General features: G+C 43.8%; 12 non-coding genes across 12 annotated transcripts; all 12 read right to left on the bottom strand.

Moving 5' to 3' along the window:
- Positions 1-1176: 1176 nt before the first annotated feature.
- TRNAL-CAA (transfer RNA leucine (anticodon CAA)) lies at positions 1177-1297 on the bottom strand. The gene is made up of 2 exons: positions 1260-1297; positions 1177-1224 (listed from the first exon to the last, which is right to left on the bottom strand). It is a non-coding gene; the product is annotated as a tRNA-Leu (tRNA).
- A 1250-nt stretch (positions 1298-2547) lies between these two features.
- Positions 2548-2667, bottom strand: TRNAL-CAA (transfer RNA leucine (anticodon CAA)). Its single transcript has 2 exons — positions 2630-2667; positions 2548-2593 (listed from the first exon to the last, which is right to left on the bottom strand). It is a non-coding gene; the product is annotated as a tRNA-Leu (tRNA).
- A 1479-nt stretch (positions 2668-4146) lies between these two features.
- On the bottom strand, positions 4147-4266 carry TRNAL-CAA (transfer RNA leucine (anticodon CAA)). The gene is made up of 2 exons: positions 4229-4266; positions 4147-4192 (listed from the first exon to the last, which is right to left on the bottom strand). It is a non-coding gene; the product is annotated as a tRNA-Leu (tRNA).
- A 2649-nt stretch (positions 4267-6915) lies between these two features.
- Positions 6916-7036, bottom strand: TRNAL-CAA (transfer RNA leucine (anticodon CAA)). The gene is made up of 2 exons: positions 6999-7036; positions 6916-6963 (listed from the first exon to the last, which is right to left on the bottom strand). It is a non-coding gene; the product is annotated as a tRNA-Leu (tRNA).
- Positions 7037-8382: 1346 nt separating this feature from the next.
- On the bottom strand, positions 8383-8504 carry TRNAF-AAA (transfer RNA phenylalanine (anticodon AAA)). The gene is made up of 2 exons: positions 8467-8504; positions 8383-8429 (listed from the first exon to the last, which is right to left on the bottom strand). It is a non-coding gene; the product is annotated as a tRNA-Leu (tRNA).
- A 1608-nt stretch (positions 8505-10112) lies between these two features.
- Positions 10113-10258, bottom strand: TRNAF-AAA (transfer RNA phenylalanine (anticodon AAA)). Its single transcript has 2 exons — positions 10221-10258; positions 10113-10159 (listed from the first exon to the last, which is right to left on the bottom strand). It is a non-coding gene; the product is annotated as a tRNA-Leu (tRNA).
- Positions 10259-11885: 1627 nt separating this feature from the next.
- TRNAL-CAA (transfer RNA leucine (anticodon CAA)) lies at positions 11886-12031 on the bottom strand. The gene is made up of 2 exons: positions 11994-12031; positions 11886-11932 (listed from the first exon to the last, which is right to left on the bottom strand). It is a non-coding gene; the product is annotated as a tRNA-Leu (tRNA).
- Positions 12032-13304: 1273 nt separating this feature from the next.
- On the bottom strand, positions 13305-13425 carry TRNAL-CAA (transfer RNA leucine (anticodon CAA)). Its single transcript has 2 exons — positions 13388-13425; positions 13305-13350 (listed from the first exon to the last, which is right to left on the bottom strand). It is a non-coding gene; the product is annotated as a tRNA-Leu (tRNA).
- Positions 13426-14902: 1477 nt separating this feature from the next.
- TRNAL-CAA (transfer RNA leucine (anticodon CAA)) lies at positions 14903-15022 on the bottom strand. The gene is made up of 2 exons: positions 14985-15022; positions 14903-14948 (listed from the first exon to the last, which is right to left on the bottom strand). It is a non-coding gene; the product is annotated as a tRNA-Leu (tRNA).
- Positions 15023-16324: 1302 nt separating this feature from the next.
- Positions 16325-16444, bottom strand: TRNAL-CAA (transfer RNA leucine (anticodon CAA)). Its single transcript has 2 exons — positions 16407-16444; positions 16325-16370 (listed from the first exon to the last, which is right to left on the bottom strand). It is a non-coding gene; the product is annotated as a tRNA-Leu (tRNA).
- A 1618-nt stretch (positions 16445-18062) lies between these two features.
- TRNAL-CAA (transfer RNA leucine (anticodon CAA)) lies at positions 18063-18208 on the bottom strand. The gene is made up of 2 exons: positions 18171-18208; positions 18063-18109 (listed from the first exon to the last, which is right to left on the bottom strand). It is a non-coding gene; the product is annotated as a tRNA-Leu (tRNA).
- A 4271-nt stretch (positions 18209-22479) lies between these two features.
- On the bottom strand, positions 22480-22599 carry TRNAL-CAA (transfer RNA leucine (anticodon CAA)). The gene is made up of 2 exons: positions 22562-22599; positions 22480-22525 (listed from the first exon to the last, which is right to left on the bottom strand). It is a non-coding gene; the product is annotated as a tRNA-Leu (tRNA).
- Positions 22600-26294: the final 3695 nt, after the last annotated feature.

The raw sequence follows: 26294 nt of genomic DNA, 5'->3' as shown, positions 1-26294 counted from the left end.
CCAAAATGCCCAAAAGACCCAAAATACCCTGAAGACCGATAATATCCAAAAGATCCTGAAGACCCAACATACCCTGAAGACCCAAAAGACCCTGAAGGCCTTAAAGATCCAAAATACCCCGAAGACCCATAATACCCAAAACATCCTGAAGACCCTGAAGATACTTACAGATCCAAAAGACATGAAGACCCAAAATTCTTAAAATACCCCAAATACCCTAAAATACCCAAAAGACCATGAAGACCCATACTACCCAAAAGATCCCGAAGATCCAAAATACCCTGAAGATCCAAAAGACCCTGAAGACACTTAAAGATCCAAAAGACATGAAGACCAAAAATTTCCAAAATATCCTGAAGACCCAAAATACCCCAAATACCCTAAAAGACCCAAAAGACCACGAAGACCCATAATACCCAAAAGATCCCGAAGATCCAAAATACCCTGAAGATCCAAAAGACCCTGTAGACACTTAAAGATCCAAAAGACATGAAGACCAAAAATTTCCAAAATACCCCAAAGACCCTTAAAAACCACGAAGACCCAAAATATCCTGAAGATCCGAAAAGACCATGGATACCCAAAATACCCCGATGACCCTTTAAACCCAAAAAGCCCCAAAATATCCCAAAGACCCAATATATGCAAAAGATGCTGAAGACCCTGAAGACCCAGAGTGTGAGGGATGAGTGAGTCGATTGTGAAAAATGAGTTAGTTGAGTGTGAACTGTGAGGTCTGAGTTAGTCGAGTGTGAAAAATGAGTGAGTCGAGTGTGAACTGTGAACTCTGAGTTAGTCGAGTGTGAGGGAAGCGTGATTTGGGTGGAGGTGAGGAGTCGAATGGGGAGGGTGAAAATGAGAGCAAAGAGGGTACTGATGAGGATGAGGTGATGGGAGAAAGATGTTTGTGTGTGTGCGTGTGTGTGTATGTTTGAGTGTGCATGCGTTTGAGAGCGTGGGTGTGTATGTGCGTGTGTGGGTTCTTGTGCAAAGATCTGCGAGACCAACTGGGTCTGACTGACTGAATGCAACCGAGGTTGTGAATCCATGAATTGATATATATCCACTGATGTGGATCTGTGACTGACCGTGGTTGTGGATCTGGCGTTCATGTCCATCTTTGCAAAATAATATGGCTCGACGAAATTTTTTATAATTACATTAGAAAGAAAATAGTGTCAGAAGTGGGATTCGAACCCACGCCTCCATGGTAGGAGACCAGAATACCCACCCATGGAGGCACATGGAAAGTTGAGAGCCTTGAGTCTGGTGCCTTAAACCACTCGGCCATCCTGACACTTCTAAAGTGCGTCACACCCTCCAAATAAGTTACTGACACGCATCCAAGACAAAATACCCTGAAGACACTTGAAGTTCCAAAAGACCATGAAGACCCAAAATGCCCAAAAGACCCAAAATACCCTGAAGACCGATAATACCCAAAAGATCCTGAAGACCCAACATACCCTGAAGACCCAAAAGACCCTGAAGACCTCAAAGATCCAAAATACCCCAAAGACCCATAATACCCAAAACATCCTGAAGACCCTGAAGATACTTACAGATCCAAAAGACATGAAGACCCAAAATTCTCAAAATACCCCAAATACCCTAAAAGACCCAAAAGACCATGAAGACCCATACTACCCAAAAGATCCCGGAGATCCAAAATACCCTGAAGATCCAAAAGACCCTGAAGACACTTAAAGATCCAAAAGACATGAAGACCAAAAATTTCCAAAATATCCTGAAGACCCAAAATACCCCAAATACCCTAAAAGACCCAAAAGACCACGAAGACCCATAATACCCAAAAGATCCCGAAGATCCAAAATACCCTGAAGATCCAAAAGACCCTGTAGACACTTAAAGATCCAAAAGACATGAAGACCAAAAATTTCCAAAATACCCCAAAGACCCTTAAAAACCACGAAGACCCAAAATATCCCGCAGATCCGAAAAGACCATGGATACCCAAAATACCCCGATGACCCTTTAAACCCAAAAGCCCCAAAATATCCCGAAGACCCAATATATGCAAAAGATGCTGAAGACCCTGAAGACCCAGAGTGTGAGGGATGAGTGAGTCGATTGTGAAAAATGAGTTAGTTGAGTGTGAACTGTGAGGTCTGAGTGAGTCGAGTGTGAACTGGGAACTCTGAGTTAGTCGAGTGTGAGGGAAGCGTGATTTGGGTGGAGGTGAGGAGTCGAATGGGGAGGGTGAAAATGAGAGCAAAGAGGGCACGGATGAGGATGAGGTGATGGGAGAAAGATGTTTGTGTGTGTGCGTGTGTGTGTATGTTTGAGTGTGCATGCGTTTGAGAGTGTGGGTGTGTATGTGCGTGTGTGGGTTCGTGTGCAAAGATCTGCGAGACCAACTGGGTCTGACTGACTGAATGCAAACGAGGTTGTGAATCCATGAATTGATATATATCCACTGATGTGGATCTGTGACTGACCGTGGTTGTGGATCTGGCGTTCACGTCCATCTTTGCAAATTAATATGGCTCGACGAAATTTTTTATAATTACATTGGAAAGAAAATAGTGTCAGAAGTGGGATTCGAACCCACGCCTCCATGGGGAGACCAGAATACCCACCCATGGAAGCACATGGAAAGCTTGAGAGCCTTGAGTCTGGCACCTTAGACTGCTCGGCCATCCTGATACTTCTAAAGTGCGTCATACCCTCCAAATAAGTTACTGACACGCATCCAAGACAAAATACCCTGAAGACACTTGAAGTTCCAAAAGACCATGAAGACCCAAATGCCCAAAATACCCCAAAGACCCAAAATACCCTGAAGACCGATAATACCCAAAAGATCCTGAAGATCCAACATACCCTGAAGACCCAAAATACCCTGAAGACCTTAAAGATCCAAAATACCCCGAAGACCCATAATACCCAAAACATCCTGAAGACCCTGAAGACACTTACAGATCCAAAAGACATGAAGACCCAAAATCTCAAAATACCCCAAATACCCTAAAAGACCCAAAAGACCATGAAGACACATACTACCCAAAAGATCCCGAAGATCCAAAATACCCAGAAGATCCAAAAGACCCTGAAGACACTTAAAGATCCAAAAGACATGAAGACCAAAAATTCCCAAAATATCCTGAAGACCCTGAAGACACTTACAGATCCAAAAGACATGAAGACCCAAAATACCCCAAATACCCTAAAAGACCCAAAAGACCACGAAGACCCATAATACCCAAAAGATCCCGAAGATCCAAAATAACCTGAAGATCCAAAAGACCCTGAAGACACTTAAAGATCCAAAAGACATGAAGACCAAAAATTTCCAAAATATCCTGAAGACCCAAAATACCCCAAATACCCTAAAAGAGCCAAAAGACCACGAAGACCCATAATACCCAAAAGATCCCGAAGATCCAAAATACCCTGAAGATCCAAAAGACCCTGAAGACACTTAAAGATCCAAAAGACATGAAGACCAAAAATTTCCAAAATACCGCAAAGACCCTTAAAAACCACGAAGACCCAAAATATCTCGAAGATCCGAAAAGACCATGGATACCCAAAATACCCCGATGACCCTTCAAACCCAAAAAGCCCCAAAATATCCCGAAGACCCAATATATGCAAAAGATGCTGAAGACCCTGAAGACCCAGAGTGTGAGGGATGAGTGAGTCGATTGTGAAAAATGAGTTAGTTGAGTGTGAACTGTGAGGTCTGAGTTAGTCGAGTGTGAAAAATGAGTGAGTCGAGTGTGAACTGTGAACTCTGAGTTAGTCGAGTGTGAGGGAAGCGTGATTTGGGTGGAGGTGAGGAGTCGAATGGGGAGGGTGAAAATGAGAGCAAAGAGGGTACGGATGAGGATGAGGTGATGGGAGAAAGATGTTTGTGTGTGTGCGTGTGTGTGTATGTTTGAGTGTGCATGCGTTTGAGAGTGTGGGTGTGTATGTGCGTGTGTGTGTTCTTGTGCAAAGATCTGCGAGACCAACTGGGTCTGACTGCCTGAATGCAACCGAAGTTGTGAATCCATTAATTGATATAAATCCACTGATGTGGATCTGTGACTGACCGTGGTTGTGGATCTGGCGTTCATGTCCATCTTTGCAAAATAATATGGCTCGACGAAAATTTTTATAATTACATTAAAAAGAAAATAATGTCAGAAGTGGGATTCGAACCCACGCCTCCATGGGGAGACCAGAATACCCACCCATGGAAGCACATGGAAAGCTTGGGAGCCTTGAGTCTGGCGCCTTAGACTGCTCGGCCATCCTGACACTTTGAAAGTGTGTCATACCCTCAAAATAAGTTACTGACACGCATCCAAGACAAAATACCCTGAAGACACTTGAAGTTCCAAAAGACCATGAAGACCCAAAATGCCCAAAATACCCCAAAGACCCAAAATACCCTGAAGACCTTAAAGATCCAAAATACCCTGAAGACCTATAACACCAAAAACATCCTGAAGACCCTGAAGACACGTACGGATCCAAAAGACATGAAGACCCAAAATTCTCAAAATACCCCAAATACCCTAAAAGACCCAAAAGACCATGAAGACACATACTACCAAAAAGATCCAGAAGATCCAAAATACCCAGAAGATCCAAAAGACCCTGAAGACACTTAAAGATCCATAAGACATGAAGACCAAAAATTCCCAAAATATCCTGAAGACCCTGAAGACACTTACAGATCCAAAAGACATGAAGACCCAAAATACCCCAAATACCCTAAAATACCCAAAAGACCACGAAGACCCATAATACCCAAAAGATCCCGAAGATCCAAAATACCCTGAAGATCCAAAAGACCCTGAAGACACTTAAAGATCCAAAAGACATGAAGACCAAAAATTTCCAAAATACCCCAAAGACCCTTAAAAACCACGAAGACCCAAAATATCCCGAAGATCCGAAAACACCATGGATACCCAAAATACCCCGATGACCCTTCAAACCCAAAAAGCCGCAAAATATCCCGAAGACCCAATATATGCAAAAGATGCTGAAGACCCTGAAGACCCAGAGTGTGAGGGATGAGTGAGTCGATTGTAAAAAATGAGTTAGTTGAGTGTGAACTGTGAGGTCTGAGTCAGTCGAGTGTGAAAAATGAGTTAGTCGAGTGTGAACTGTGAACTCTGGGTTAGTCGAGTGTGAGGGAAGCGTGATTTGGGTGGAGGTGAGGAGTCGAGTGGTGAGGGTGAAAATGAGAGCAAAGAGGGAACGGATGAGGATGAGGTGAAAGGAGAAAGATGTTTGTGTGTGTGCGTGTGTGTGTATGTTTGAGTGTGCATGCGTTTGAGAGTGTGGGTGTGTATGTGCGCGTGTGGGTTCGTGTGCAAAGATCTGCGAGACCAACTGGGTCTGACTGCCTGAATGCAACCGAGGTTGTGAATCCATAAATTGATATAAATCCACTGATGTGGATCTGTGACTGACCGTGGTTGTGGATCTGGCGTTCATGTCCATCTCTGCAAAATAATATGGCTCGACGAAAATTTTTATAATTACATTGGAGAGAAAATAGTGTCAGAGGTGGGATTCGAACCCATGCCTCCATGGGGAGACCAGAATGCATGCCCAGGGAAGCACGTGGAAATGCTTGAAGGCCTTGAGTCTCATGCCTTAGACCACTCGGCCATCCTGACACTTCTAAAGTGTGTCACACCCTCCAAATAAGTTACTGACACGCATCCAAGACAAAATACCCTGAAGACACTTGACGTTCCAAAAGACCATGAAGACCCAAAATGCCCAAAAGACCCAAAATACCCTGAAGACCGATAATATCCAAAAGATCCTGAAGACCCAACATACCCTGAAGACCCAAAAGACCCTGAAGGCCTTAAAGATCCAAAATACCCCGAAGACCCATAATACCCAAAACATCCTGAAGACCCTGAAGATACTTACAGATCCAAAAGACATGAAGACCCAAAATTCTTAAAATACCCCAAATACCCTAAAATACCCAAAAGACCATGAAGACCCATACTACCCAAAAGATCCCGAAGATCCAAAATACCCTGAAGATCCAAAAGACCCTGAAGACACTTAAAGATCCAAAAGACATGAAGACCAAAAATTTCCAAAATATCCTGAAGACCCAAAATACCCCAAATACCCTAAAAGACCCAAAAGACCACGAAGACCCATAATACCCAAAAGATCCCGAAGATCCAAAATACCCTGAAGATCCAAAAGACCCTGTAGACACTTAAAGATCCAAAAGACATGAAGACCAAAAATTTCCAAAATACCCCAAAGACCCTTAAAAACCACGAAGACCCAAAATATCCTGAAGATCCGAAAAGACCATGGATACCCAAAATACCCCGATGACCCTTTAAACCCAAAAAGCCCCAAAATATCCCAAAGACCCAATATATGCAAAAGATGCTGAAGACCCTGAAGACCCAGAGTGTGAGGGATGAGTGAGTCGATTGTGAAAAATGAGTTAGTTGAGTGTGAACTGTGAGGTCTGAGTTAGTCGAGTGTGAAAAATGAGTGAGTCGAGTGTGAACTGTGAACTCTGAGTTAGTCGAGTGTGAGGGAAGCGTGATTTGGGTGGAGGTGAGGAGTCGAATGGGGAGGGTGAAAATGAGAGCAAAGAGGGTACTGATGAGGATGAGGTGATGGGAGAAAGATGTTTGTGTGTGTGCGTGTGTGTGTATGTTTGAGTGTGCATGCGTTTGAGAGCGTGGGTGTGTATGTGCGTGTGTGGGTTCTTGTGCAAAGATCTGCGAGACCAACTGGGTCTGACTGACTGAATGCAACCGAGGTTGTGAATCCATGAATTGATATATATCCACTGATGTGGATCTGTGACTGACCGTGGTTGTGGATCTGGCGTTCATGTCCATCTTTGCAAAATAATATGGCTCGACGAAATTTTTTATAATTACATTAGAAAGAAAATAGTGTCAGAAGTGGGATTCGAACCCACGCCTCCATGGTAGGAGACCAGAATACCAACCCATGGAGGCACATGGAAAGTTGAGAGCCTTGAGTCTGGTGCCTTAAACCACTCGGCCATCCTGACACTTCTAAAGTGCGTCACACCCTCCAAATAAGTTACTGACACGCATCCAAGACAAAATACCCTGAAGACACTTGAAGTTCCAAAAGACCATGAAGACCCAAAATGCCCAAAAGACCCAAAATACCCTGAAGACCGATAATACCCAAAAGATCCTGAAGACCCAACATACCCTGAAGACCCAAAAGACCCTGAAGACCTCAAAGATCCAAAATACCCCAAAGACCCATAATACCCAAAACATCCTGAAGACCCTGAAGATACTTACAGATCCAAAAGACATGAAGACCCAAAATTCTCAAAATACCCCAAATACCCTAAAAGACCCAAAAGACCATGAAGACCCATACTACCCAAAAGATCCCGGAGATCCAAAATACCCTGAAGATCCAAAAGACCCTGAAGACACTTAAAGATCCAAAAGACATGAAGACCAAAAATTTCCAAAATATCCTGAAGACCCAAAATACCCCAAATACCCTAAAAGACCCAAAAGACCACGAAGACCCATAATACCCAAAAGATCCCGAAGATCCAAAATACCCTGAAGATCCAAAAGACCCTGTAGACACTTAAAGATCAAAAAGACATGAAGACCAACAATTTCCAAAATACCCCAAAGACCCTTAAAAACCACGAAGACCCAAAATATCCCGAAGATCCGAAAAGACCATGGATACCCAAAATACCCCGATGACCCTTTAAACCCAAAAAGCCCCAAAATATCCCAAAGACCCAATATATGCAAAAGATGCTGAAGACCCTGAAGACCCAGAGTGTGAGGGATGAGTGAGTCGATTGTGAAAAATGAGTTAGTTGAGTGTGAACTGTGAGGTCTGAGTTAGTCGAGTGTGAAAAATGAGTGAGTCGAGTGTGAACTGTGAACTCTGAGTTAGTCGAGTGTGAAAACTGAGTTAGTCGAGGGTGAAAAATGAGTGAGTCGAGTGTGAACTGTGAACTCTGAGTTAGTCGAGTGTGAGGGAAGCGTGATTTGGGTGGAGGTGCGGAGTCGAGTGGTGAGGGTGAAAATGAGAGCAAAGAGGGTACGGATGAGGATGAGGTGATGGGAGAAAGATGTTTGTGTGTGTGCATGTGTGTGTATGTTTGAGTGTGCATGCGTTTGAGAGAGTGGGTGTGTATGTGCGTGTGTGGGTTAGTGTGCAAAGATCTGCGAGACCAACTGGGTCTGACTGCCTGAATGCAACCGAGGTTGTGAATCCATTAATTGATATATATCCACTGATGTGGATCTGTGACTGACCGAGATTGTGGATCTGGCGTTCACGTCCATCTTTGCAAATTAATATGGCTCGACGAAAATTTTTATAATTACATTAGAAAGAAAATAGTGTCAGAAGTGGGTTTCGAACCCACGCCTCCATGGAGGAGACCAGAACACCCACCCATGGAAGCACATGGAAAGACCTGAGAGCCTTGAGTCTGGCGCCTTTGACCACTCGGCCATCCTGACACTTCTAAAGTGTGTCACACCCTCCAAATAAGTTACTGACACGCATCCAAGACAAAATACCCTGAAGACACTTGAAGTTCCAAAAGACCATGAAGACCCAAATGCCCAAAATACCCCAAAGACCCAAAATACCCTGAAGACCGATAATACCCAAAAGATCCTGAAGATCCAACATACCCTGAAGACCCAAAATACCCTGAAGACCTTAAGGATCCAAAATACCCTGAAGACCCATAATACCCAAACCATCCTGAAGACACTTACAGATCCAAAAGACATGAAGACCCAAAATTCTCAAAATACCCCAAATACCCTAAAATACCCAAAAGACCATGAAGACACATACTACCCAAAAGATCCTGAAGATCCAAAATACCCAGAAGATCCAAAGGACCCTGAAGACACTTAAAGATCCAAAAGACATGAAGACCAAAAATTCCCAAAATATCCTGAAGACCCTGAAGACACTTACAGATCCAAAAGACATGAAGACCCAAAATACCCCAAATACCCTAAAAGACCCAAAAGACCACGAAGATCCATAATACCCAAAAGATCCCGAAGATCCAAAATACCCTGAAGATCCAAAAGACCCTGAAGACACTTAAAGAACCAAAAGACATGAAGACCAAAAATTTCCAAAATACCCCAAAGACCCTTAAAAACCACGAAGACCCAAAATATCCCGAAGATCCGAAAAGACCACGGATACCCAAAATACCCCGATGACCCTTCAAACCCAAAAAGCCCCAAAATATCCCGAAGACCGAATATATGCAAAAGATGCTGAAGACCCTGAAGACCCACAGTGTGAGGGATGAGTGAGTCGATTGTGAAAAATGAGTTAGTTGAGTGTGAACTGTGAGGTCTGAGTTAGTCGAGTGTGAAAAATGAGTTCGTCGAGTGTGAACTGTGAAGTCTGAGTTAGTCGAGTGTGAGGGAAGCGTGATTTGGGTGGAGGTGAGGAGTCGAGTGGTGAGGGTGAAAATGAGAGAAAAGAGGGTACGGATGAGGATGAGGTGATGGGAGAAAGATGTTTGCGTGTGTGCGTGTGTGTGTATGTTTGAGTGTGCATGCGTTTGAGAGTGTGGGTGTGTATGTGCGTGTGTGTGTTCGTGTGCAAAGATCTGCGAGACCAACTCACTAAAGTGAGTGTGAACTGTGAGGTCTGAGTTAGTCGAGTGTGAAAAATGAGTTAGTCGAGTGTGAACTGTGAAGTCTGAGTTAGTCGAGTGTGAGGGAAGCGTGATTTGGGTGGAGGTGAGGAGTCGAGTGGTGAGGGTGAAAATGAGAGCAAAGAGGGACCGGATGAGGATGAGGTGATAGGAGAAAGATGTTTGTGTGTGTGCGTGTGTGTGTATGTTTGAGTGTGCATGCGTTTGAGAGTGTGGGTGTGTATGTGCGTGTGTGTGTTCGTGTGCAAAGATCTGCGAGACCAACTGGGTCTGACTGCCTGAATGCAACCGAGGTTGTGAATCCATGAATTGATATAAATCCACTGATGTGGATCTGTGACTGACCGTGGTTGTGGATCTGGCGTTCATGTCCATCTTTGCAAAATAATATGGCTCGACGAAAATTTTTATAATTACATTAGAAAGAAAATAGTGTCAGAAGTGGGATTCGAACCCACGCCTCCATGGAGGAGACCAGAACACGCCTCCATGGTAGGAGACCAGAACACCCACCCATGGAAGCACATGGAAAGTTGGGAGCATTAAATCTGGTGCCTTAGACCACTCGGCCATCCTGACACTCCTAAAATGCGTCACAACCTCCAAATAATTTACTGACACGCATCCAAGACAAAATACCCTGAAGACACTTGAAGTTCCAAAAGACCATGAAGACCCAAAATGCCCAAAAGACCCAAAATACCCTGAAGACCGATAATACCCAAAAGATCCTGAAGACCCAACATACCCTGAAGACCCAAAAGACCCTGAAGACCTTAAAGATCCAAAATACCCCGAAGACTCATAATACCCAAAACATCCTGAAGACCCTGAAGACACTTAAAGATCCAAAAGACATGAAGACCAAAAATTCCCAAAATATCCTGAAGACCCTGAAGACACTTACAGATCCAAAAGACATGAAGACCCAAAATACCCCAAATACCCTAAAAGACCCAAAAGACCACGAAGACCCATAATACCCAAAAGATCCCGAAGATCCAAAATAACCTGAAGATCCAAAAGACCCTGAAGACACTTAAAGATCCAAAAGACATGAAGACCAAAAATTTCCAAAATATCCTGAAGACCCAAAATACCCCAAATACCCTAAAAGAGCCAAAAGACCACGAAGACCCATAATACCCAAAAGATCCCGAAGATCCAAAATACCCTGAAGATCCAAAAGACCCTGAAGACACTTAAAGATCCAAAAGACATGAAGACCAAAAATTTCCAAAATACCCCAAAGACCCTTAAAAACCACGAAGACCCAAAATATCCCGAAGATCCGAAAAGACCACGGATACCCAAAATACCCCGATGACCCTTCAAACCCAAAAAGCCCCAAAATATCCCGAAGACCGAATATATGCAAAAGATGCTGAAGACCCTGAAGACCCACAGTGTGAGGGATGAGTGAGTCGATTGTGAAAAATGAGTTAGTTGAGTGTGAACTGTGAGGTCTGAGTTAGTCGAGTGTGAAAAATGAGTTCGTCGAGTGTGAACTGTGAAGTCTGAGTTAGTCGAGTGTGAGGGAAGCGTGATTTGGGTGGAGGTGAGGAGTCGAGTGGTGAGGGTGAAAATGAGAGAAAAGAGGGTACGGATGAGGATGAGGTGATGGGAGAAAGATGTTTGCGTGTGTGCGTGTGTGTGTATGTTTGAGTGTGCATGCGTTTGAGAGTGTGGGTGTGTATGTGCGTGTGTGTGTTCGTGTGCAAAGATCTGCGAGACCAACTCACTAAAGTGAGTGTGAACTGTGAGGTCTGAGTTAGTCGAGTGTGAAAAATGAGTTAGTCGAGTGTGAACTGTGAAGTCTGAGTTAGTCGAGTGTGAGGGAAGCGTGATTTGGGTGGAGGTGAGGAGTCGAGTGGTGAGGGTGAAAATGAGAGCAAAGAGGGACCGGATGAGGATGAGGTGATAGGAGAAAGATGTTTGTGTGTGTGCGTGTGTGTGTATGTTTGAGTGTGCATGCGTTTGAGAGTGTGGGTGTGTATGTGCGTGTGTGTGTTCGTGTGCAAAGATCTGCGAGACCAACTGGGTCTGACTGCCTGAATGCAACCGAGGTTGTGAATCCATGAATTGATATAAATCCACTGATGTGGATCTGTGACTGACCGTGGTTGTGGATCTGGCGTTCATGTCCATCTTTGCAAAATAATATGGCTCGACGAAAATTTTTATAATTACATTAGAAAGAAAATAGTGTCAGAAGTGGGATTCGAACCCACGCCTCCATGGAGGAGACCAGAACACGCCTCCATGGTAGGAGACCAGAACACCCACCCATGGAAGCACATGGAAAGTTGGGAGCATTAAATCTGGTGCCTTAGACCACTCGGCCATCCTGACACTCCTAAAATGCGTCACAACCTCCAAATAATTTACTGACACGCATCCAAGACAAAATACCCTGAAGACACTTGAAGTTCCAAAAGACCATGAAGACCCAAAATGCCCAAAAGACCCAAAATACCCTGAAGACCGATAATACCCAAAAGATCCTGAAGACCCAACATACCCTGAAGACCCAAAAGACCCTGAAGACCTTAAAGATCCAAAATACCCCGAAGACTCATAATACCCAAAACATCCTGAAGACCCTGAAGATACTTACAGATCCAAAAGACATGAAGACCCAAAATTCTCAAAATACCCCAAATACCCTAAAAGACCCAAAAGACCATGAAGACCCATACTACCCAAAATATCCCAAAGATCCAAAATACCCTGAAGATCCAAAAGACCCTGAAGACACTTAAAGATCCAAAAGACATGAAGACCAAAAATTTCCAAAATATCCTGAAGACCCAAAATACCCCAAATACCCTAAAAGACCCAAAAGACCACGAAGACCCATAATACCCAAAAGATCCCGAAGATCCAAAATACCCTGAAGATCCAAAAGACCCTGTAGACACTTAAAGATCCAAAAGACATGAAGACCAAAAATTTCCAAAATACCCCAAAGACCCTTAAAAACCACGAAGACCCAAAATATCCCGCAGATCCGAAAAGACCATGGATACCCAAAATACCCCGATGACCCTTTAAACCCAAAAAGCCCCAAAATATCCCGAAGACCCAATATATGCAAAAGATGCTGAAGACCCTGAAGACCCAGAGTGTGAGGGATGAGTGAGTCGATTGTGAAAAATGAGTTAGTTGAGTGTGAACTGTGAGGTCTGAGTTAGTCGAGTGTGAAAAATGAGTGAGTCGAGTGTGAACTGTGAACTCTGAGTTAGTCGAGTGTGAGGGAAGCGTGATTTGGGTGGAGGTGAGGAGTCGAATGGGGAGGGTGAAAATGAGAGCAAAGAGGGTACGGATGAGGATGAGGTGATGGGAGAAAGTTGTTTGTGTGTGTGCGTGTGTGTGTATGTTTGAGTGTGCATGCGTTTGAGAGTGTGGGTGTGTATGTGCGTGTGTGGGTTCGTGTGCAAAGATCTGCGAGACCAACTGGGTCTGACTGACTGAATGCAACCGAGGTTGTGAATCCATGAATTGATATATATCCACTGATGTGGATCTGTGACTGACCGTGGTTGTGGATCTGGCGTTCACGTCCATCTTTGCAAATTAATATGGCTCGACGAAAATTTTTATAATTACATTGGAAAGAAAATAGTGTCAGAAGTGGGATTCGAACCCACGCCTCCATGGGGAGACCAGAATACCCACCCATGGAAGCACATGGAAAGCTTGGGGAGCCTTGAGTCTGGCACCTTAGACTGCTCGGCCATCCTGATACTTCTAAAGTGCGTCATACCCTCCAAATAAGTTACTGACACGCATCCAAGACAAAATACCCTGAAGACACTTGAAGTTCCAAAAGACCATGAAGACCCAAATGCCCAAAATACCCCAAAGACCCAAAATACCCTGAAGACCGATAATACCCAAAAGATCCTGAAGATCCAACATACCCTGAAGACCCAAAATACCCTGAAGACCTTAAAGATCCAAAATACCCCGAAGACCCATAATACCCAAAACATCCTGAAGACCCTGAAGACACTTACAGATCCAAAAGACATGAAGACCCAAAATCTCAAAATACCCCAAATACCCTAAAAGACCCAAAAGACCATGAAGACACATACTACCCAAAAGATCCCGAAGATCCAAAATACCCAGAAGATCCAAAAGACCCTGAAGACACTTAAAGATCCAAAAGACATGAAGACCAAAAATTCCCAAAATATCCTGAAGACCCTGAAGACACTTACAGATCCAAAAGACATGAAGACCCAAAATACCCCAAATACCCTAAAAGACCCAAAAGACCACGAAGACCCATAATACCCAAAAGATCCCGAAGATCCAAAATAACCTGAAGATCCAAAAGACCCTGAAGACACTTAAAGATCCAAAAGACATGAAGACCAAAAATTTCCAAAATATCCTGAAGACCCAAAATACCCCAAATACCCTAAAAGAGCCAAAAGACCACGAAGACCCATAATACCCAAAAGATCCCGAAGATCCAAAATACCCTGAAGATCCAAAAGACCCTGAAGACACTTAAAGATCCAAAAGACATGAAGACCAAAAATTTCCAAAATACCCCAAAGACCCTTAAAAACCACGAAGACCCAAAATATCTCGAAGATCCGAAAAGACCATGGATACCCAAAATACCCCGATGACCCTTCAAACCCAAAAAGCCCCAAAATATCCCGAAGACCCAATATATGCAAAAGATGCTGAAGACCCTGAAGACCCAGAGTGTGAGGGATGAGTGAGTCGATTGTGAAAAATTAGTTAGTTGAGTGTGAACTGTGAGGTCTGAGTTAGTCGAGTGTGAAAAATGAGTGAGTCGAGTGTGAACTGTGAACTCTGAGTTAGTCGAGTGTGAGGGAAGCGTGATTTGGGTGGAGGTGAGGAGTCGAATGGGGAGGGTGAAAATGAGAGCAAAGAGGGTACGGATGAGGATGAGGTGATGGGAGAAAGATGTTTGTGTGTGTGCGTGTGTGTATGTTTGAGTGTGCATGCGTTTGAGATTGTGGGTGTGTATGTGCGTGTGTGTGTTCGTGTGCAAAGATCTGCGAGACCAACTGGGTCTGACTGCCTGAATGCAACCGAAGTTGTGAATCCATTAATTGATATAAATCCACTGATGTGGATCTGTGACTGACCGTGGTTGTGGATCTGGCGTTCATGTCCATCTTTGCAAAATAATATGGGTCGACGAAAATTTTTATAATTACATTAAAAAGAAAATAATGTCAGAAGTGAGATTCGAACCCACGCCTCCATGGGGAGACCAGAATACCCACCCATGGAAACACATGGAAAGCTTGGGAGCCTTGAGTCTGGCGCCTTAGACTGCTCGGCCATCCTGACACTTTGAAAGTGTGTCATACCCTCAAAATAAGTTACTGACACGCATCCAAGACAAAATACCCTGAAGACACTTGAAGTTCCAAAAGACCATGAAGACCCAAAATGCCCAAAATACCCCAAAGACCCAAAATACCCTGAAGACCGATAATACCCAAAAGATCCTGAAGACCCAACATACCCTGAAGACCCAAAATACCCTGAAGACCTTAAAGATCCAAAATACCCTGAAGACCTATAACACCAAAAACATCCTGAAGACCCTGAAGACACGTACGGATCCAAAAGACATGAAGACCCAAAATTCTCAAAATACCCCAAATACCCTAAAAGACCCAAAAGACCATGAAGACACATACTACCAAAAAGATCCAGAAGATCCAAAAGACCCTGAAGACACTTAAAGATCCAAAAGACATGAAGACCAAAAATTCCCAAAATATCCTGAAGACCCTGAAGACACTTACAGATCCAAAAGACATGAAGACCCAAAATACCCCAAATACCCTAAAATACCCAAAAGACCACGAAGACCCATAATACCCAAAAGATCCCGAAGATCCAAAATACCCTGAAGATCCAAAAGACCCTGAAGACACTTAAAGATCCAAAAGACATGAAGACCAAAAATTTCCAAAATACCCCAAAGACCCTTAAAAACCACGAAGACCCAAAATATCCCGAAGATCCGAAAACACCATGGATACCCAAAATACCCCGATGACCCTTCAAACCCAAAAAGCCGCAAAATATCCCGAAGACCCAATATATGCAAAAGATGCTGAAGACCCTGAAGACCCAGAGTGTGAGGGATGAGTGAGTCGATTGTAAAAAATGAGTTAGTTGAGTGTGAACTGTGAGGTCTGAGTCAGTCGAGTGTGAAAAATGAGTTAGTCGAGTGTGAACTGTGAACTCTGGGTTAGTCGAGTGTGAGGGAAGCGTGATTTGGGTGGAGGTGAGGAGTCGAGTGGTGAGGGTGAAAATGAGAGCAAAGAGGGAACGGATGAGGATGAGGTGAAAGGAGAAAGATGTTTGTGTGTGTGCGTGTGTGTGTGTATGTTTGAGTGTGCATGCGTTTGAGAGTGTGGGTGTGTATGTGCGCGTGTGGGTTCGTGTGCAAAGATCTGCGAGACCAACTGGGTCTGACTGACTGAATGCAACCGAGGTTGTGAATCCATTAATTGATATATATCCACTGATGTGGATCTGTGACTGACCGTGGTTGTGGATCTGGCGTTCACGTCCATCTTTGCAAATTAATATGGCTCGACGAAAATTTTTATAATTACATTAGAAAGAAAATAGTGTCAGAAGTGGGATTCGAACCCACGCCTCCATGGGGAGACCAGAATACCCACCCATGGAAGCACATGGAAAGCTTGAGAGCCTTGAGTCTGGCACCTTAGACTGCTCGGCCATCCTGACACTTCTAAAGTGCGTCATACCCTCCAAATAAGTTACTGACACGCATCCAAGACAAAATACCCTGAAGACACTTGAAGTTCCAAAAGAGCCATGAAGACCCAAATGCCCAAAATACCCCAAAGACCCAAAATACCCTGAAGACCGTTAATACCCAAAAGATCCTGAAGATCCAACATACCCTGAAGACCCAAAATACCCTGAAGACCTTAAAGATCCAAAATACCCCGAAGACCCATAATACCCAAAACATCCTGAAGACCCTGAAGACACTTACAGATCCAAAAGACATGAAGACCCAAAATTCTCAAAATACCCCAAATACCCTAAAAGACCCAAAAGACCATGAAGACACATACTACCCAAAAGATCCCGAAGATCCAAAATACCCAGAAGATCCAAAAGACCCTGAAGACACTTAAAGATCCAAAAGACATGAAGACCAAAAATTCCCAAAATATCCTGAAGACCCTGAAGACACTTACAGATCCAAAAGACATGAAGACCCAAAATACCCCAAATACCCTAAAAGACCCAAAAGACCACGAAGACCCATAATACCCAAAAGATCCCGAAGATCCAAAATACCCTGAAGATCCAAAAGACCCTGAAGACACTTAAAGAACCAAAAGACATGAAGACCAAAAATTTCCAAAATACCCCAAAGACCCTTAAAAACCACGAAGACCCAAAATATCCCGAAGATCCGAAAAGACCACGGATACCCAAAATACCCCGATGACCCTTCAAACCCAAAAAGCCCCAAAATATCCCGAAGACCGAATATATGCAAAAGATGCTGAAGACCCTGAAGACCCACAGTGTGAGGGATGAGTGAGTCGATTGTGAAAAATGAGTTAGTTGAGTGTGAACTGTGAGGTCTGAGTTAGTCGAGTGTGAAAAATGAGTTCGTCGAGTGTGAACTGTGAAGTCTGAGTTAGTCGAGTGTGAGGGAAGCGTGATTTGGGTGGAGGTGAGGAGTCGAGTGGTGAGGGTGAAAATGAGAGAAAAGAGGGTACGGATGAGGATGAGGTGATGGGAGAAAGATGTTTGCGTGTGTGCGTGTGTGTGTATGTTTGAGTGTGCATGCGTTTGAGAGTGTGGGTGTGTATGTGCGTGTGTGTGTTCGTGTGCAAAGATCTGCGAGACCAACTCACTAAAGTGAGTGTGAACTGTGAGGTCTGAGTTAGTCGAGTGTGAAAAATGAGTTAGTCGAGTGTGAACTGTGAAGTCTGAGTTAGTCGAGTGTGAGGGAAGCGTGATTTGGGTGGAGGTGAGGAGTCGAGTGGTGAGGGTGAAAATGAGAGCAAAGAGGGACCGGATGAGGATGAGGTGATAGGAGAAAGATGTTTGTGTGTGTGCGTGTGTGTGTATGTTTGAGTGTGCATGCGTTTGAGAGTGTGGGTGTGTATGTGCGTGTGTGTGTTCGTGTGCAAAGATCTGCGAGACCAACTGGGTCTGACTGCCTGAATGCAACCGAGGTTGTGAATCCATGAATTGATATAAATCCACTGATGTGGATCTGTGACTGACCGTGGTTGTGGATCTGGCGTTCATGTCCATCTTTGCAAAATAATATGGCTCGACGAAAATTTTTATAATTACATTAGAAAGAAAATAGTGTCAGAAGTGGGATTCGAACCCACGCCTCCATGGAGGAGACCAGAACACGCCTCCATGGTAGGAGACCAGAACACCCACCCATGGAAGCACATGGAAAGTTGAGAGCATTAAATCTGGTGCCTTAGACCACTCGGCCATCCTGACACTCCTAAAGTGCGTCACAACCTCCAAATAATTTACTGACACGCATCCAAGACAAAATACCCTGAAGACACTTGAAGTTCCAAAAGACCATGAAGACCCAAAATGCCCAAAAGACCCAAAATACCCTGAAGACCGATAATACCCAAAAGATCCTGAAGACCCAACATACCCTGAAGACCCAAAAGACCCTGAAGACCTTAAAGATCCAAAATACCCCGAAGACTCATAATACCCAAAACATCCTGAAGACCCTGAAGATACTTACAGATCCAAAAGACATGAAGACCCAAAATTCTCAAAATACCCCAAATACCCTAAAAGACCCAAAAGACCATGAAGACCCATACTACCCAAAATATCCCAAAGATCCAAAATACCCTGAAGATTCAAAAGACCCTGAAGACACTTAAAGATCCAAAAGACATGAAGACCAAAAATTTCCAAAATATCCTGAAGACCCAAAATACCCCAAATACCCTAAAAGACCCAAAAGACCACGAAGACCCATAATACCCAAAAGATCCCGAAGATCCAAAATACCCTGAAGATCCAAAAGACCCTGTAGACACTTAAAGATCCAAAAGACATGAAGACCAAAAATTTCCAAAATACCCCAAAGACCCTTAAAAACCACGAAGACCCAAAATATCCCGCAGATCCGAAAAGACCATGGATACCCAAAATACCCCGATGACCCTTTAAACCCAAAAAGCCCCAAAATATCCCGAAGACCCAATATATGCAAAAGATGCTGAAGACCCTGAAGACCCAGAGTGTGAGGGATGAGTGAGTCGATTGTGAAAAATGAGTTAGTTGAGTGTGAACTGTGAGGTCTGAGTTAGTCGAGTGTGAAAAATGAGTGAGTCGAGTGTGAACTGTGAACTCTGAGTTAGTCGAGTGTGAGGGAAGCGTGATTTGGGTGGAGGTGAGGAGTCGAATGGGGAGGGTGAAAATGAGAGCAAAGAGGGTACGGATGAGGATGAGGTGATGGGAGAAAGTTGTTTGTGTGTGTGCGTGTGTGTGTATGTTTGAGTGTGCATGCGTTTGAGAGTGTGGGTGTGTATGTGCGTGTGTGGGTTCGTGTGCAAAGATCTGCGAGACCAACTGGGTCTGACTGACTGAATGCAACCGAGGTTGTGAATCCATGAATTGATATATATCCACTGATGTGGATCTGTGACTGACCGTGGTTGTGGATCTGGCGTTCACGTCCATCTTTGCAAATTAATATGGCTCGACGAAAATTTTTATAATTACATTGGAAAGAAAATAGTGTCAGAAGTGGGATTCGAACCCACGCCTCCATGGGGAGACCAGAATACCCACCCATGGAAGCACATGGAAAGCTTGGGGAGCCTTGAGTCGGGCACCTTAGACTGCTCGGCCATCCTGATACTTCTAAAGTGCGTCATACCCTCCAAATAAGTTACTGACACGCATCCAAGACAAAATACCCTGAAGACACTTGAAGTTCCAAAAGACCATGAAGACCCAAATGCCCAAAATACCCCAAAGACCCAAAATACCCTGAAGACCGATAATACCCAAAAGATCCTGAAGATCCAACATACCCTGAAGACCCAAAATACCCTGAAGACCTTAAAGATCCAAAATACCCCGAAGACCCATAATACCCAAAACATCCTGAAGACCCTGAAGACACTTACAGATCCAAAAGACATGAAGACCCAAAATCTCAAAATACCCCAAATACCCTAAAAGACCCAAAAGACCATGAAGACACATACTACCCAAAAGATCCCGAAGATCCAAAATACCCAGAAGATCCAAAAGACCCTGAAGACACTTAAAGATCCAAAAGACATGAAGACCAAAAATTCCCAAAATATCCTGAAGACCCTGAAGACACTTACAGATCCAAAAGACATGAAGACCCAAAATACCCCAAATACCCTAAAAGACCCAAAAGACCACGAAGACCCATAATACCCAAAAGATCCCGAAGATCCAAAATAACCTGAAGATCCAAAAGACCCTGAAGACACTTAAAGATCCAAAAGACATGAAGACCAAAAATTTCCAAAATATCCTGAAGACCCAAAATACCCCAAATACCCTAAAAGAGCCAAAAGACCACGAAGACCCATAATACCCAAAAGATCCTGAAGATCCAAAATACCCTGAAGATCCAAAAGACCCTGAAGACACTTAAAGATCCAAAAGACATGAAGACCAAAAATTTCCAAAATACCCCAAAGACCCTTAAAAACCACGAAGACCCAAAATATCTCGAAGATCCGAAAAGACCATGGATACCCAAAATACCCCGATGACCCTTCAAACCCAAAAAGCCCCAAAATATCCCGAAGACCCAATATATGCAAAAGATGCTGAAGACCCTGAAGACCCAGAGTGTGAGGGATGAGTGAGTCGATTGTGAAAAATGAGTTAGTTGAGTGTGAACTGTGAGGTCTGAGTTAGTCGAGTGTGAAAAATGAGTGAGTCGAGTGTGAACTGTGAACTCTGAGTTAGTCGAGTGTGAGGGAAGCGTGATTTGGGTGGAGGTGAGGAGTCGAATGGGGAGGGTGAAAATGAGAGCAAAGAGGGTACGGATGAGGATGAGGTGATGGGAGAAAGATGTTTGTGTGTGTGCGTGTGTGTGTATGTTTGAGTGTGCATGCGTTTGAGATTGTGGGTGTGTATGTGCGTGTGTGTGTTCGTGTGCAAAGATCTGCGAGACCAACTGGGTCTGACTGCCTGAATGCAACCGAAGTTGTGAATCCATTAATTGATATAAATCCACTGATGTGGATCTGTGACTGACCGTGGTTGTGGATCTGGCGTTCATGTCCATCTTTGCAAAATAATATGGGTCGACGAAAATTTTTATAATTACATTAAAAAGAAAATAATGTCAGAAGTGAGATTCGAACCCACGCCTCCATGGAAACACATGGAAAGCTTGGGAGCCTTGAGTCTGGCGCCTTAGACTGCTCGGCCATCCTGACACTTTGAAAGTGTGTCATACCCTCAAAATAAGTTACTGACACGCATCCAAGACAAAATACCCTGAAGACACTTGAAGTTCCAAAAGACCATGAAGACCCAAAATGCCCAAAATACCCCAAAGACCCAAAATACCCTGAAGACCGATAATACCCAAAAGATCCTGAAGACCCAACATACCCTGAAGACCCAAAATACCCTGAAGACCTTAAAGATCCAAAATACCCTGAAGACCTATAACACCAAAAACATCCTGAAGACCCTGAAGACACGTACGGATCCAAAAGACATGAAGACCCAAAATTCTCAAAATACCCCAAATACCCTAAAAGACCCGAAAGACCATGAAGACACATACTACCAAAAAGATCCAGAAGATCCAAAAGACCCTGAAGACACTTAAAGATCCAAAAGACATGAAGACCAAAAATTCCCAAAATATCCTGAAGACCCTGAAGACACTTACAGATCCAAAAGACATGAAGACCCAAAATACCCCAAATACCCTAAAATACCCAAAAGACCACGAAGACCCATAATACCCAAAAGATCCCGAAGATCCAAAATACCCTGAAGATCCAAAAGACCCTGAAGACACTTAAAGATCCAAAAGACATGAAGACCAAAAATTTCCAAAATACCCCAAAGACCCTTAAAAACCACGAAGACCCAAAATATCCCGAAGATCCGAAAACACCATGGATACCCAAAATACCCCGATGACCCTTCAAACCCAAAAAGCCGCAAAATATCCCGAAGACCCAATATATGCAAAAGATGCTGAAGACCCTGAAGACCCAGAGTGTGAGGGATGAGTGAGTCGATTGTAAAAAATGAGTTAGTTGAGTGTGAACTGTGAGGTCTGAGTCAGTCGAGTGTGAAAAATGAGTTAGTCGAGTGTGAACTGTGAACTCTGGGTTAGTCGAGTGTGAGGGAAGCGTGATTTGGGTGGAGGTGAGGAGTCGAGTGGTGAGGGTGAAAATGAGAGCAAAGAGGGAACGGATGAGGATGAGGTGAAAGGAGAAAGATGTTTGTGTGTGTGCGTGTGTGTGTGTATGTTTGAGTGTGCATGCGTTTGAGAGTGTGGGTGTGTATGTGCGCGTGTGGGTTCGTGTGCAAAGATCTGCGAGACCAACTGGGTCTGACTGACTGAATGCAACCGAGGTTGTGAATCCATTAATTGATATATATCCACTGATGTGGATCTGTGACTGACCGTGGTTGTGGATCTGGCGTTCACGTCCATCTTTGCAAATTAATATGGCTCGACGAAAATTTTTATAATTACATTAGAAAGAAAATAGTGTCAGAAGTGGGATTCGAACCCACGCCTCCATGGGGAGACCAGAATACCCACCCATGGAAGCACATGGAAAGCTTGAGAGCCTTGAGTCTGGCACCTTAGACTGCTCGGCCATCCTGACACTTCTAAAGTGCGTCATCCCCTCCAAATAAGTTACTGACACGCATCCAAGACAAAATACCCTGAAGACACTTGAAGTTTCAAAAGAGCCATGAAGACCCAAATGCCCAAAATACCCCAAAGACCCAAAATACCCTGAAGACCGTTAATACCCAAAAGATCCTGAAGATCCAACATACCCTGAAGACCCAAAATACCCTGAAGACCTTAAAGATCCAAAATACCCCGAAGACCCATAATACCCAAAACATCCTGAAGACCCTGAAGACACTTACAGATCCAAAAGACATGAAGACCCAAAATTCTCAAAATACCCCAAATACCCTAAAAGACCCAAAAGACCATGAAGACACATACTACCCAAAAGATCCCGAAGATCCAAAATACCCAGAAGATCCAAAAGACCCTGAAGACACTTAAAGATCCAAAAGACATGAAGACCAAAAATTCCCAAAATATCCTGAAGACCCTGAAGACACTTACAGATCCAAAAGACATGAAGACCCAAAATACCCCAAATACCCTAAAAGACCCAAAAGACCACGAAGACCCATAATAACCAAAATATCCCGAAGATCCAAAATACCCCGAAGATCCAAAAGACCCTGAAGACACTTAAAGAACCAAAAGACATGAAGACCAAAAATTCCCAAAATACCCCAAAGACCCTTAAAAACCACGAAGACCCAAAATATCCCGAAGATCCGAAAAGACCACGGATACCCAAAATACCCCGATGACCCTTCAAACCCAAAAAGCCCCAAAATATCCCGAAGACACAATATATGCAAAAGATGCTGAAGACCCTGAAGACCCACAGTGTGAGGGATGAGTGAGTCGATTGTGAAAAATGAGTTAGTTGAGTGTGAACTGTGAGGTCTGAGTTAGTCGAGTGTGAAAAATGAGTTCGTCGAGTGTGAACTGTGAAGTCTGAGTTAGTCGAGTGTGAGGGAAGCGTGATTTGGGTGGAGGTGAGGAGTCGAATGGTGAGGGTGAAAATGAGAGCAAAGAGGGAACGGATGAGGATGAGGTGATTGGAGAAAGATGTTTGTGTGTGTGCGTGTGTGTGTATGTTTGAGTGTGCATGCGTTTGAGAGTGTGGGTGTGTATGTGCGTGTGTGTGTTCGTGTGCATGTGCGTGTGTGTGTTCGTGTGCAAAGATCTGCGAGACCAACTGGGTCTGACTGCCTGAATGCAACCGAGGTTGTGAATCCATAAATTGATATAAATCCACTGATGTGGATCTGTGACTGACCGTGGTTGTGGATCTGGCGTTCATGTCCATCTCTGCAAAATAATATGGCTCGACGAAAATTTTTATAATTACATTAGAAAGAAAATAGTGTCAGAGGTGGGATTCGAACCCATGCCTCCATGGGGAGACCAGAATGCACGCCCAGGGAAGCACATGGAAATGCTTGAAGGCCTTGAGTCTCATGCCTTAGACCACTCGGCCATCCTGACACTTCTAAAGTGTGTCACACCCTAAAAATAAGTTACTGACACGCATCCAAGACAAAATACCCTGAAGACACTTGACGTTCCAAAAGACCATGAAGACCCAACATACCCTGAAGACCCAAAAGACCCTGAAGACCTTAAAGATCCAAAATACCCCGAAGACCCATAATACCCAAAACATCCTGAAGACCCTGAAGATACTTACAGATCCAAAAGACATGAAGACCCAAAATTCTTAAAATACCCCAAATACCCTAAAAGACCCAAAAGACCTTGAAGACCCATACTACCCAAAAGATCCCGAAGATCCAAAATACCCTGAAGATCCAAAAGACCCTGAAGACACTTAAAGATCCAAAAGACATGAAGACCAAAAATTTCCAAAATATCCTGAAGACCCAAAATACCCCAAATACCCTAAAAGACCCAAAAGACCACGAAGACCCATAATACCCAAAAGATCCCGAAGATCCAAAATACCCTGAAGATCCAAAAGACCCTGTAGACACTTAAAGATCCAAAAGACATGAAGACCAAAAATTTCCAAAATACCCCAAAGACCCTTAAAAACCACGAAGACCCAAAATATCCTGAAGATCCGAAAAGACCATGGATACCCAAAATACCCCGATGACCCTTTAAACCCAAAAAGCCCCAAAATATCCCAAAGACCCAATATATGCAAAAGATGCTGAAGACCCTGAAGACCCAGAGTGTGAGGGATGAGTGAGTCGATTGTGAAAAATGAGTTAGTTGAGTGTGAACTGTGAGGTCTGAGTTAGTCGAGTGTGAAAAATGAGTGAGTCGAGTGTGAACTGTGAACTCTGAGTTAGTCGAGTGTGAGGGAAGCGTGATTTGGGTGGAGGTGAGGAGTCGAATGGGGAGGGTGAAAATGAGAGCAAAGAGGGTACTGATGAGGATGAGGTGATGGGAGAAAGATGTTTGTTTGTGTGCGTGTGTGTGTATGTTTGAGTGTGCATGCGTTTGAGAGTGTGGGTGTGTATGTGCGTGTGTGGGTTCTTGTGCAAAGATCTGCGAGACCAACTGGGTCTGACTGACTGAATGCAACCGAGGTTGTGAATCCATGAATTGATATATATCCACTGATGTGGATCTGTGACTGACCGTGGTTGTGGATCTGGCGTTCATGTCCATCTTTGCAAAATAATATGGCTCGACGAAAATTTTTATAATTACATTAGAAAGAAAATAGTGTCAGAAGTGGGATTCGAGCCCACGCCTCCATGGGGAGACCAGAATACCCACACATGGAAGCGCATGGAAAGCTTGAGAGCCTTGAGTCTGGCGCCTTAGACAGCTCAGCCATCTTGACACTTCTAAAGTGCGTCATACCCTCCAAATAACTTACTGACACGCATCCAAGACAAAATACCCTGAAGACACTTGAAGTTCCAAAAGACCATGAAGACCCAAATGCCCAAAATACCCCAAAGACCCAAAATACCCTGAAGACCGATAATACCCAAAAGATCCTGAAGATCCAACATACCCTGAAGACCCAAAATACCCTGAAGACCTTAAAGATCCAAAATACCCCGAAGACCCATAATACCCAAAACATCCTGAAGACCCTGAAGACACTTACAGATCCAAAAGACATGAAGACCCAAAATTCTCAAAATACCCCAAATACCCTAAAAGACCCAAAAGACCATGAAGACACATACTACCCAAAAGATCCCGAAGATCCAAAATACCCAGAAGATCACAAAAGACCCTGAAGACACTTAAAGATCCAAAAGACATGAAGACCAAAAATTCCCAAAATATCCTGAAGACCCTGAAGACACTTACAGATCCAAAAGACAAGAAGACCCAAAATACCCCAAATACCCTAAAATACCCAAAAGACCACGAAGACCCATAATACCCAAAAGATCCCGAAGATCCAAAATACCCTGAAGATCCAAAAGACCCTGAAGACACTTAAAGAACCAAAAGACATGAAGACCAAAAATTCCCAAAATACCCCAAAGACCCTTAAAAACCACGAAGACCCAAAATATCCCGAAGATCCGAAAAGACCACGGATACCCAAAATACCCCGATGACCCTTCAAACCCAAAAAGCCCCAAAATATCCCGAAGACACAATATATGCAAAAGATGCTGAAGACCCTGAAGACCCACAGTGTGAGGGATGAGTGAGTCGATTGTGAAAAATGAGTTAGTTGAGTGTGAACTGTGAGGTCTGAGTTAGTCGAGTGTGAAAAAT

Source organism: Myxine glutinosa, chromosome 8 (assembly GCF_964187855.1).
Source record: "Myxine glutinosa chromosome 8, kmMyxGlut1.1, whole genome shotgun sequence".
Lineage (NCBI taxonomy): Eukaryota > Metazoa > Chordata > Myxini > Myxiniformes > Myxinidae > Myxine > Myxine glutinosa.
This window is presented reverse-complemented; position numbering and strand designations above follow the sequence as displayed.